Below are 10323 nucleotides of genomic sequence, written 5' to 3'. Positions count from 1 at the left end.
TMGTTTATTTTATTTATTAAAACACTCACTCCCTGAACTTGCTGCCCGACTCTCAGCGCACTCGTTACAGATGACGATCATTTGAAACTTAACTTCTTGAAAGGGGAGAAGTTAACAAATTTGCAACAACATCCTTTTTGATTTAAAACCTGCTGCAGCCGCTGCAAACTAGCCGACAACAAACGCTAGCTAGCTAGACGTGGGAAAACTACTGCTCGCCACTGCGCAGTGACCTGTTGGCATTCAAGAAGGGAGAAGTTTCCATACGTTTTTTAAAAACATTCCCACTCAATTAGTCAAAATGTYATTGGTTGATTCCACTGTCAKTCCAAACCTTTGCCCTAATTGTCACAACTTCCGCTGAAGTCGGCTCCTCTCCTTGTTCTGGCGGTGTTTGGCTGTCGACGTCACCGGCTTTCTAGCCATCGCTGCTCCATTTTTCATGTATCCATTTGTTTTGTCTTGTTCCCTGCACACCTGAATTTCATTCCCCAATCAATTCATATGTAGTTATTCCTCTGTTCCCCATCATGTCTTTGTGTAGGATTGTTTGTGTTACGTGTATTTTGATATTGTGGATATGGTTACGCACATTACTTTTTGTCAATGTTCTGTGTTTTGGGCACATTTTGTCATTTTGTGCTGTCATTTTGACCGGAATAAAGAGTGCGCCTGTTCACTATACTCTGCTCTCCTGCACCTGACTTCGCCTCCGATACACACTCCTAACACTAATACAGTTGAATGGCAGATGCCTTTCTCTAGCTTCTGATGGCCTAGCCAATGGCTGACTTTGCTAGCTAGATATATCTCCCCAGAAAAAAAATTCTGGTCTCGGTCTTGACTCAGACTCGATTTGCTTCGGTCTTGGTCTTGAATCAGTCTTGCTTTAGGTGGTATAGAAGACAACACTGTAAGATAGTAACTATCCTGGTTTCCCTTGGAAACTCACATTACAGCCAAGGGTTGGAAGCAGTTCAGGGAGCTGGTTAATAACGTTGTTTTCCATTCGGGGCAATTTTTCCCCCATTAACACAAAAATCGTAACAAAGCGCCTATGCAAAGCCCTCACTCAGTCACTCAAAAACTTATTCCAGCTCTGCCTGTCAGGTGGAAATTTTGGCCAGTTGTGTGGCGTTAGCTACCTGTCCCTACCCCTATGAAGCATAGGTTACGTACCTATTGACGACGTTACAAGTGTAAATTCAGAAGTTAGGGAGCGGTGTTTAATTAGAGAAGAATGGATTACCTTTTCAATTCTAGTTAAGGATACTATAGTATCACGTTCACATTGGATTTATTAACTACAAATGCGGTTGGGTAGGCTGTTTGGAGTGTTTAGCAACTGGATTTAGGACCATGCGGACAACTGAGTAGGCTGACAGGCTGTGGAAGGAAAAGCTCTGGGAGAGTTGAGCATCCTTAAGTGTACCTGTGTGCTCTTTCACGAGTTGTAAAATGAATAGAAACTGCTACCCTTTAGTACGTGGTGTATCTGGCAAGGTAACTGTTGGTTAAGTTGACAGAAAAAAAACAAAGCTTGTGTTTATTCGGAGTGTTGAGCTAATATGTAACTGACATGTAACGTTCGCTAATGTTTCATCCCCCCCCGACTGAGGTGTATTGAATAAGCTACGCTAGGAGTAGCTACCACAGCCAGGTCAGCACTAGCCTCTAGTTATCTGTCAGATAGCGATATGAGGTGTTATTATTAATATCTAACAGCAGTTGTTTATATGGACATGTTTTGTAGGCCTTTGTTTTGTCAGTTTCAGAAGTAAATGAACTTGTAGCTTTCGCCAGTTGATGTCGATAGAGAGCTGGCCAAAAGTTGGCTTATATTAGCTATTATTTTTGTATCAATAAAACTAGACTGAATCAAACAATGAAACCATCGGCCAAAAACGATTGAGATGATATTCTGACGTTTTTTCAGTGCAATGTGAGTTGTATTAGTCAGTATGTCAAATGTAACCGTTATTGAGCTGTCAGTTTCCCTACATATTCCTGTCACGGCTGTGAAAAGAAGAGGACCAAGGTGCAGTCGTGTGAGCGTACATTTTCTTTTTATTAATAAAAATGACGCCGAACAAAACAATAAACACTACAAAAACAAACCGTCAGCTAAAGCTATGTGCCCTAAACAAAGTCATCTTCCCACCAAGACAGGTGGAAGAAAGGCTACCTAAGTATGGTCTCAATCAGAGACAACGATAGACAGCTGCTCTGATTGAGAAACATACCTGGCAAACACAAAGAAATAGAACACATAGAAATAAAGAAACTAGAATGCCCACCCTAGTCAAACCCTGGCCTAACTAAAATAGAGAATAAAGCCTCTCTATGGCCAGGGCGTGACAGTACTCCCCCCCCCCCCCAAAGGTGTGGTTCCGGCCGCAAACTGACTCTAAAGGGGAGGGTCCGGGTGGCCTCCTTTCGGCGGCGGCTCTGGTGGCGGGACGTAAGCCCCTCCGCCTCTGGCTCCCCCCACTTTGGTGGTGCCTCTGGTGCGGGGACCCTCGCCCGGACTGGGGACCCTCGTAGCGCGCCCGGCTGGAGACCTCGTAGCGCGCCCCGGACCTGGGACCCTCGTCGCTGGAGCTCCGGACTGGAGGTCTCGCTGGAGTTCGGACTAGAGAACGTCGCTGGAGGTTCCGGACTGGAGCCGTCGCTGGAGGCTCCGGACTGGAGACCTCGCTGGAGGCTCCGGACTGCGGCCCGCCGTTGAAGGTTCCGGACTGGGTGAACTGTCGCCGGAGGTTCCAGACTGTGAACGTCGCCGGAGGTTCAGGACTGGGTACCGTCGCCGGACGCTCTGGACTGGGTACCGTCGCCGGACGCTCTGGACTGGGTACCGTCGCCGGACGCTCTGGACTGGGTACCGTCGCCGGACGTTCTGGACTGCCGAGGCGCACTGTAGGCCTGGTGTGTGGTGCCGGAACTGGTGGTCTCGGGCTGAGGACACGCACCTCAGGGAAAGTGTGAGGAGCAGGAACAGGGCGTACTGGACCCTGGAGGCGCACTGGAGGCCTGGTGCGTGGTGCCGGAACTGGTGGTACCAGGCTGGGGACACGCACCTCAGGGCGAGTGCGGGGAGGAGGAACAGGACGTACTGGACTCTGGAGGCGCACTGGAGGCGTGGTGCCGGAACTGGTGGTACCGGGCTGGGGACACGCACCTCAGGGCAAGTGCGGGGAGGAGGAATAGGATACACGGGACCGTGGAGACGCATTGGAGATCTAGAACATAGAGCTGGCTCAATATGTCCTGGCTGGATGCCCATTCTAGCCCGGCAAATGAGAGGAGCTGGAATAGAGCGCACCGGGCTAGAATAGCGCACTGGAGACACCGTGCACATCTCTGCATAACACGGTGCCTGACCAGTTACACGCTCCCCACGGTAAGCACGAGGAGTTGACTCAGGTCTCCTACCTGACTCAGCCAATCTCCTCGTGTGCCACCCCCCAAAAAATCTTGGGGCTGCCTCTCGGGCTTCCGTGCTAGCCGTGTACCTTCATATTGTCGACGTTCCTCTATTCTCCGGTATTTCTCCTCGTAGTGTCGCCGTTCCGCTTTCGCTGCCTCTATCTCCTCCTTAGGAGGCGTCCAGGGTCCAGGGTCCTGCTCCATCCAATATTTCCTCCCAGGTCCATTTTCCCATTAAGCGCTGTTCCTCCTTTTCACGCTGCTTGGTCCTTGTTTGGTGGGTTATTCTGTCACGTTCGTCGATTAGAGTAGACCAAGGCACAGCGTGATATGAATACATTCTATTTTAATTAACYAATAAACACTAAGCAAACTAACAAAACGAACGTGAAGCTATTTAACAACAAATGCTGACATGCAACTACATATAGACAATAACCCACAAAACCTAAATGGRAAATGGCAACCTAAATAGGATCCCCAATCAGAGACAACGATAAACAGCTGTCTCTGATTGGGAACCAATTCAGGCCACCATAGACCTACAATATGCTTAGACTAACAAACACCCCATGACATACAAAAACCCTAGACAGGACAAACAAGCATACCCACCCTCGTCACACCCTGACCTGACCAAAATAATACAGAAAATATAGATAACTAAGGTCAGGGCGTGACAAGTATTTTGTTTTTGTATGTATTATTTCTTACATTGTTAGCCTTGAAAACCTTAAGTGTTATTACATACAGCCGGGAAGAACTGTTCGATATCAGAGAGACGTCAACTTACCAGCACAACCAGTACTACGGCCAGGAATACAACTTTTCCAAAGCAGATCCTTTYTCTGCACCTCCCAGGGCATTTGAACTGATTCCAGAGGCTGATCCAAAACAACGCTGTCGGAGGAGGAGATGATGCCGCAGCGGTCTTCTAGTGAGGCTTCGGATGCGCACACACCACCTACTGCTTCCGAGTATATTACTCGCTAATGTCCAGTCCCTAGTTAACAAAGTAAACGAAATTAGGGCAASAGTTGCTTTCCYAAGAGATATCCGGGATTGTAACATACACTGTTTCACGGAGACATGGCTAGCTGGGGACATGATGTCGGAGTCCGTACAGCCAATGGGATTTTCAGTGCATCGCGCCGACAGGAACAAACATCTCTCTGGTAAGAAGGGCGGGGGTGTATGTTTCATGATTAACGACTCATGGTTAATTGTAACAACATACAAGAACTCAAGTCCTTTTGTTCACCTGACCTATAATTCCTCACAATCAAATTAGATTGAGAGAACTCTCCTCGGTTATCGTCACAGCCATGTATATCCCCCCGCAAGCGGATACCAAGATGGCCYTCAAGGAAGGAACTTCACTGGACTTTATGCAAACTGGAAACCATATATCCTAAGGCTGCATTTATTGCAACTGGGGATTTCAACAAAGCTAATCTGAGAACAAGGCTACCTAAATTCTATCATCATATCGATTGCAGTACACAAGCGAGTAACACACTCAACCACTGCTACTCTAACTTCCGCGATGCATACAAGGCCCTCCCCGCCCTCCTTTTGGCAAGCAAATCTGACAATGACTCCATCTTGTTGCTCCCCTCCTATAGGCAGAAACTAAAAGGTCTATCCAACGCTGGTCTGACCAATCGGATTCCACGCWTCAAGATTGCTTCGATCACGTGGACTAGGATATGTTCCGGGTAGCCTCAGACAATAACATTGACGTATACGCTGACTCGGTGAGCGAGTTTATAAGGAAGCGTATAGGAGATYTTGTACCCACTGTGACTATTAAAATCTTCCATAACCAGAAACCGTGGATTGATGGCAGCATTCGCGCAAAAGTGAAAGCACGTACCACCGCATTTAATTATGCCAAGGCAACTGGAAACATGGCTGAATACAAACAGTGTAGTTATTCCCTCCGTAAGGTAATCAAACAAGCGTCAGTATAGAGACAAAGTGGAGTCGCAATTTAACGGCTCAAACACGAGACTTATGTGGCGGGGTCTACAGACAATCACAGATTACAAAAAGAAAACCAGCCCCGTCGCGGACAACGACGTCTTGCTCCCAGACAAATTAAACTGCTTCTTTGCGCGCTTTGAGGACAATACAGTGCCACCGACACGGCCCGCTACCAAAGACTGTGGGCTCTCCTCTGTGGCCGACGTGACTGTGGGCTCTCCTCTGTGGCCGACGTGGGTAAAACATTTAAACGTGTTAACCCTCGCAAGGCTGCCGGCCCATACGGCATCCCTAGCCGCGTCCTCAGAGCATGCGCAGACCAGCTGGCTGGTGTGTTTACGGACATATTCAATCAATCCCTATCCCAGTCTGCTGTCCCCACATGCTTCAAGATGGCCACCATTGTTCCTGTTCCCAAGAAAGCTAAGGTAACTAAACTAAATGACTATCGCCCCGTAGAACTCACTTCTGTCATCATGAAGTGCTTTGAGGGACTAGTCAAGGATCATATCACCTCCACCTTACCTGTCACCCTAGATCCACTCCAATTGCCATCACACTACACACTGCCCTATCCCAGCTGGACAAGAGGAATWCCTATGTAAGAATGCTGTTCATTTACTACAGCTCAGCATTCAACCCCATAGTACCATCCAAACTCATCATTAAGCTTGAGTCCCTGGGGCTCGACCCCGCCCTGTGCAACTGGATCCTGGACTTCCTGACGGGCCACCCCAGGTGGTGAAGGTAGGAAACAACATCTCCACTCRGCTGATCCTCAACACTGGGGCCCCACAAGGGTGCGTTCTCAGCCCTCTCCTGTACTCCCTGTTCACCCACGACTGCATGGCCATGCAGACGACACTACAGTGGTAGGCTTTATTACCAACAACGACGAGACAGCCTACAGGGAGGAGGTGAGGGCCCTCGGAGTGTGGTGTCAGGAAAATAACCTCTCACTCAATGTCAGTAAAAACAAAAGAGATGATTGTGGACTTCAGGAAACAGCAGAGGGAACACCCCCCTATCCACATCAATGGGACAGCAGTGGAGAACGTGGAAAGTTGTAAGTTCCTTGGTGTACATATCACCGACAAACTGAAATGGTCTACGCACACATACAGTGTGGTGAAGAAGGCGCAACAGCGCAATAACCAGTGCGCCAGAGATCTTTCAGAGGGAGATCAGCAAGCTCCTGAGAGGACACGAGGGCTCACTRGTCGTGATGGATGGTCTACGGTGCAAACAAGGAAGAACACGACAGGAATCTGAGCGAAGTGCTACAGACCGTCAAAGAGTCAGGACTAAAGCTGAACAAAGACAAGTGCCACTTTCGGAAGTCGGAGATCCAGTTCTTTGGTCATGTGATTGGAGCGGATGGGATAAAGCCGGATGACAGAAAAGTCACACGCCCTCCACTTCTTTTCATTATCAATATTTATTACAGACACTGTAGTAAACAGGCAACCTACTCTATTTCAATGAGACCACACATACAAGGCGCACTTGAACTCTCACGTCCAACTAGGAGAGGTAGGCTACTGAAGTTGAAGCAGCGAGTGTGTGAATAATGCGGAAAAATATGTGCTTTTAATACAATAGGTAGGCTAACACATACAAAGCAGAATGAGGACTGTTTCAAAATAATATGTGGGACAACAAAAATATTTTTGTCCAAAAGTCGTCTGTGTGACCGACTGCAGCATGAAAAATGCCGATTGCCGATGGTCTCTGTCGGGACCCACAGGCATCCCGCAGGAATGCAGCCCTTTATTGCTCATCATGTTTTAGCAGGATCAGATGATGACAGGGGTCCCAGCAGGGTCAGACAGCCAGGGAAGACCAGTTTAAGGAGCTCAGGTGAATTTTTATGTATATTCAGTGAATTATATAAAGTTCCATCTTGAATTGATGGGTAGACACCTAGTGGTGTGGGGGCTGTGCTTTGGCAAAGTGGGTGGGGTTATATCCTGCCTGTTTGGCCCTGTCCGGGGGTATCATCGGATGGGGCAACAGTGTCTCCTGACCCCTCCTGTCTCAGCCTCCAGTATTTATGCTGCAGTAGTTTATGTGTCGGAGGGCTAGGGTCAGCCTGTTATATCTGGAGTATTTCTCCTGTCTTATCCGGTGTCCTGTGTGAATTTAAGTATGCTCTCTCTAATTCTCTCCTTCTCTCTTTCTTTCTCTCTCTCGGAGGACCTGAGCCCTAGGACCATGCCTCAGGACTATCTGGCATGATGACTCCTTGCTGTCCCCAGTCCACCTGGTCGTGATGCTGCTCCAGTTTCAACTGTTCTGCCTGCGGTAGCCGCAGGAACCCTGACCTGTTCACCGGACATGCTAAAAAAGCCAACTGACATTTACTCCTGAGGTGCTGACTTGCTGCACCCTCGATAACTACTGTGATTATTATTATTTGACCATGCTGGTCATTTATGAACATTTGAACATCTTGGCCATGTTCTGTTATAATCTCCACCCGGCACAGCCAGAAGAGGACTGGCCACCCCTCATATCCTGGTTCCTCTCTAGGCTCTGTCAAATTGAAAARCCTAGTCATTGGCGACTCCATTACCCGCAGTATTAGACTTAAATAATCATCCAGTGATCATACACTGTTTACCAGGGGGCAGGGCTACCGACGTTGAGGCTAATCTCAAGATGGTTCTAGGTCCCAAGAAACAAAGATCTTCTGTTGGATCTGAAAATGAATCTTGATTGTTGTACAGTCATTTCAAAGGACCTCAGCGTTACTCTGGACCCTGATCTCTCTTTTGACGAACATATCAAGACTGTTGCAAGGACATGTCACGCCCTGACCTTAGAGATCCTTTTTATGTCTCTATTTTGGTTTGGTCAGGGTGTGAGTTGGGGTAGGTATTCTATATTCTATTATTTGTATTTCTATGTTTTGGCCGGGTAGGGTTCTCAATCAGGGACAGCTGTCTATCGTTGGCTCTGATTGAGAACCATACTTAGGTAGCCCTTTTTTCCACTTTGTGGAAAGTTAACTTTGTTTGTGGCACATAGCCTTAAGCTTCATGGTTGTTTTTGTTTATTGTTTTTGTTGGCGTCACCTAAATAAAGGAATATGTACACCCACCACGCTGCGCTTTGGTCCACTTCCTTTGACGGCCGTGACAGGACAGCTTTTTTCCATCTACGTAGCATCTCAAAATCAAACTTTTTGTCCAAAACTGATGCAGAAAAATGTATCCATGCTTTTTTCACTTCTAGATTAGACTACTGCAATGCTCTACTTTCCGGCTACCCGGATAAAGCACTAAATAAACCTCAGTTAGTCCTAAACACGGCTGCTAGAATCTTGACTAGAACCAAAAAAAACAATATTATTACTTCAGTGGTAGCCTCTCTACACTGGCTTCCTGTTAAGTTTAGGGCTGATTTCAAGGTTTTACTGCTGACCTACAAAGCATTACATGGGCTTGCTCCTACCTATCTTTCCGATTTGGTCCTGCCGTACATACCTACACGTACACTACGGTCACAAGACACAGGCCTCCTAATTGTCCCTAGAATTTCTAAGCGAACAGCTGGAGGCAGGGCTTTCTCCTAAAGAACTCAATTTTTATGGAATGGTCTGCCTATCCATGTGAGAGACGCAGACTCGGTCTCGACCTTTAATTCTTTATTGAAGACTCATCTCTTCAGTAGGTCCTACGATTGAGTGTTGTCTCGCTCAGGGGTGTGAAGGTGAACGGAAAGGTACTGGAGCGACGGACCGCCTTTGCTGTCTCTGCCTGMCRGGTTRCCCTCTCTCCACTGGGATTKTCTGCCTCTAACCCTATTACYGGGGCTGAGTCACTGGCTTACTGGTGCTCCCCTAGGAGGGGTGCGTCACTTGAGTGGGTTGAGTCACTGACGTGATCTTCCTGTCCGGGTTGGCGCCCCCCTCGGGTTCGTGCCGTAGCGGAGATCTTCGTGGGCTATACTCGGCCTTGTCTCAGGGTAGTAAGTTGGTGGTTGAAGACATCCCTCTAGTGGTGTGGCGGCTGTGCTTTGGCAAAGTGGGTGGGGTTATATCCTGCCTGATTGGCCATGTCCGGGGGTATCGTCAGACGGGGCTACAGTGTCCCGACCCCTCCTGTCTCAGCCTCCAGTAGTTATTTTGCAATAGTTTATGTGTTGGAGGGCTAGGGTCAGTCTGTTATATCTGGAGTATTTCTCCTGTCTTATCCGGTTTCCTGTGTGAATTTAAGTATGCTCCCTCTAATTCTCTCTTTCTCTCTTTCTCCGCTCGGAGGACCTGAGCCCTAGGACCATGCCTCAGGACTATCTGGCCTGATGAATCTTTGCTGTCCCCAGTCCACCTGGTCGTGATGCTGCTCCAGACTCAACTGTTCTGCCTGCGGCTACGGAACCCTGACCTGTTCACCGGACGTGCTAAAAAAGCCAACTGACATTTACTCCTGAGGTGCTGACTTGCTGCACCCTCGATAACTACTGTGATTATTATTATTTGACCATGCTGGTCATTTATGAACATTTGAACATCTTGGCCATGTTCTGTTATAATCTCCACCCGGCACAGCCAGAAGAGGACTGGCCACCCCTCATATCCTGGTTCCTCTCTAGGTTTCTTCCAAGGAACGCTGTATATGGCCCAGGAGGCCTGTAAACAGTAGCTATAAAAAGTGATTGAGTAGGCTGCATAGATTTCATGACCAGAAGCTCAAAAGACGAAAACGTCATATTTTTTTTTTGTAAATTGAAATTTGCTATCGTAAATGTTAGCAACACCTCCGCCTTTGCGGGATGCACGGGGGATATGGTCACTAGTGTAACCAGGAGGTGAGGCCTCATTTAACACAGTAAATTCATCAGGCTTAAGCCATGTTTCAGTCAGGCCAATCACATCAAGATRATGATCAGTGATTAGTTCATTGACTA

Source organism: Salvelinus sp. IW2-2015, unplaced genomic scaffold (genome assembly GCF_002910315.2).
Source record: "Salvelinus sp. IW2-2015 unplaced genomic scaffold, ASM291031v2 Un_scaffold1987, whole genome shotgun sequence".
NCBI lineage: Eukaryota > Metazoa > Chordata > Actinopteri > Salmoniformes > Salmonidae > Salvelinus > Salvelinus sp. IW2-2015.
The sequence above is the reverse complement of the archived record's forward strand: the minus strand, read 5'-3'. Positions refer to the sequence as shown.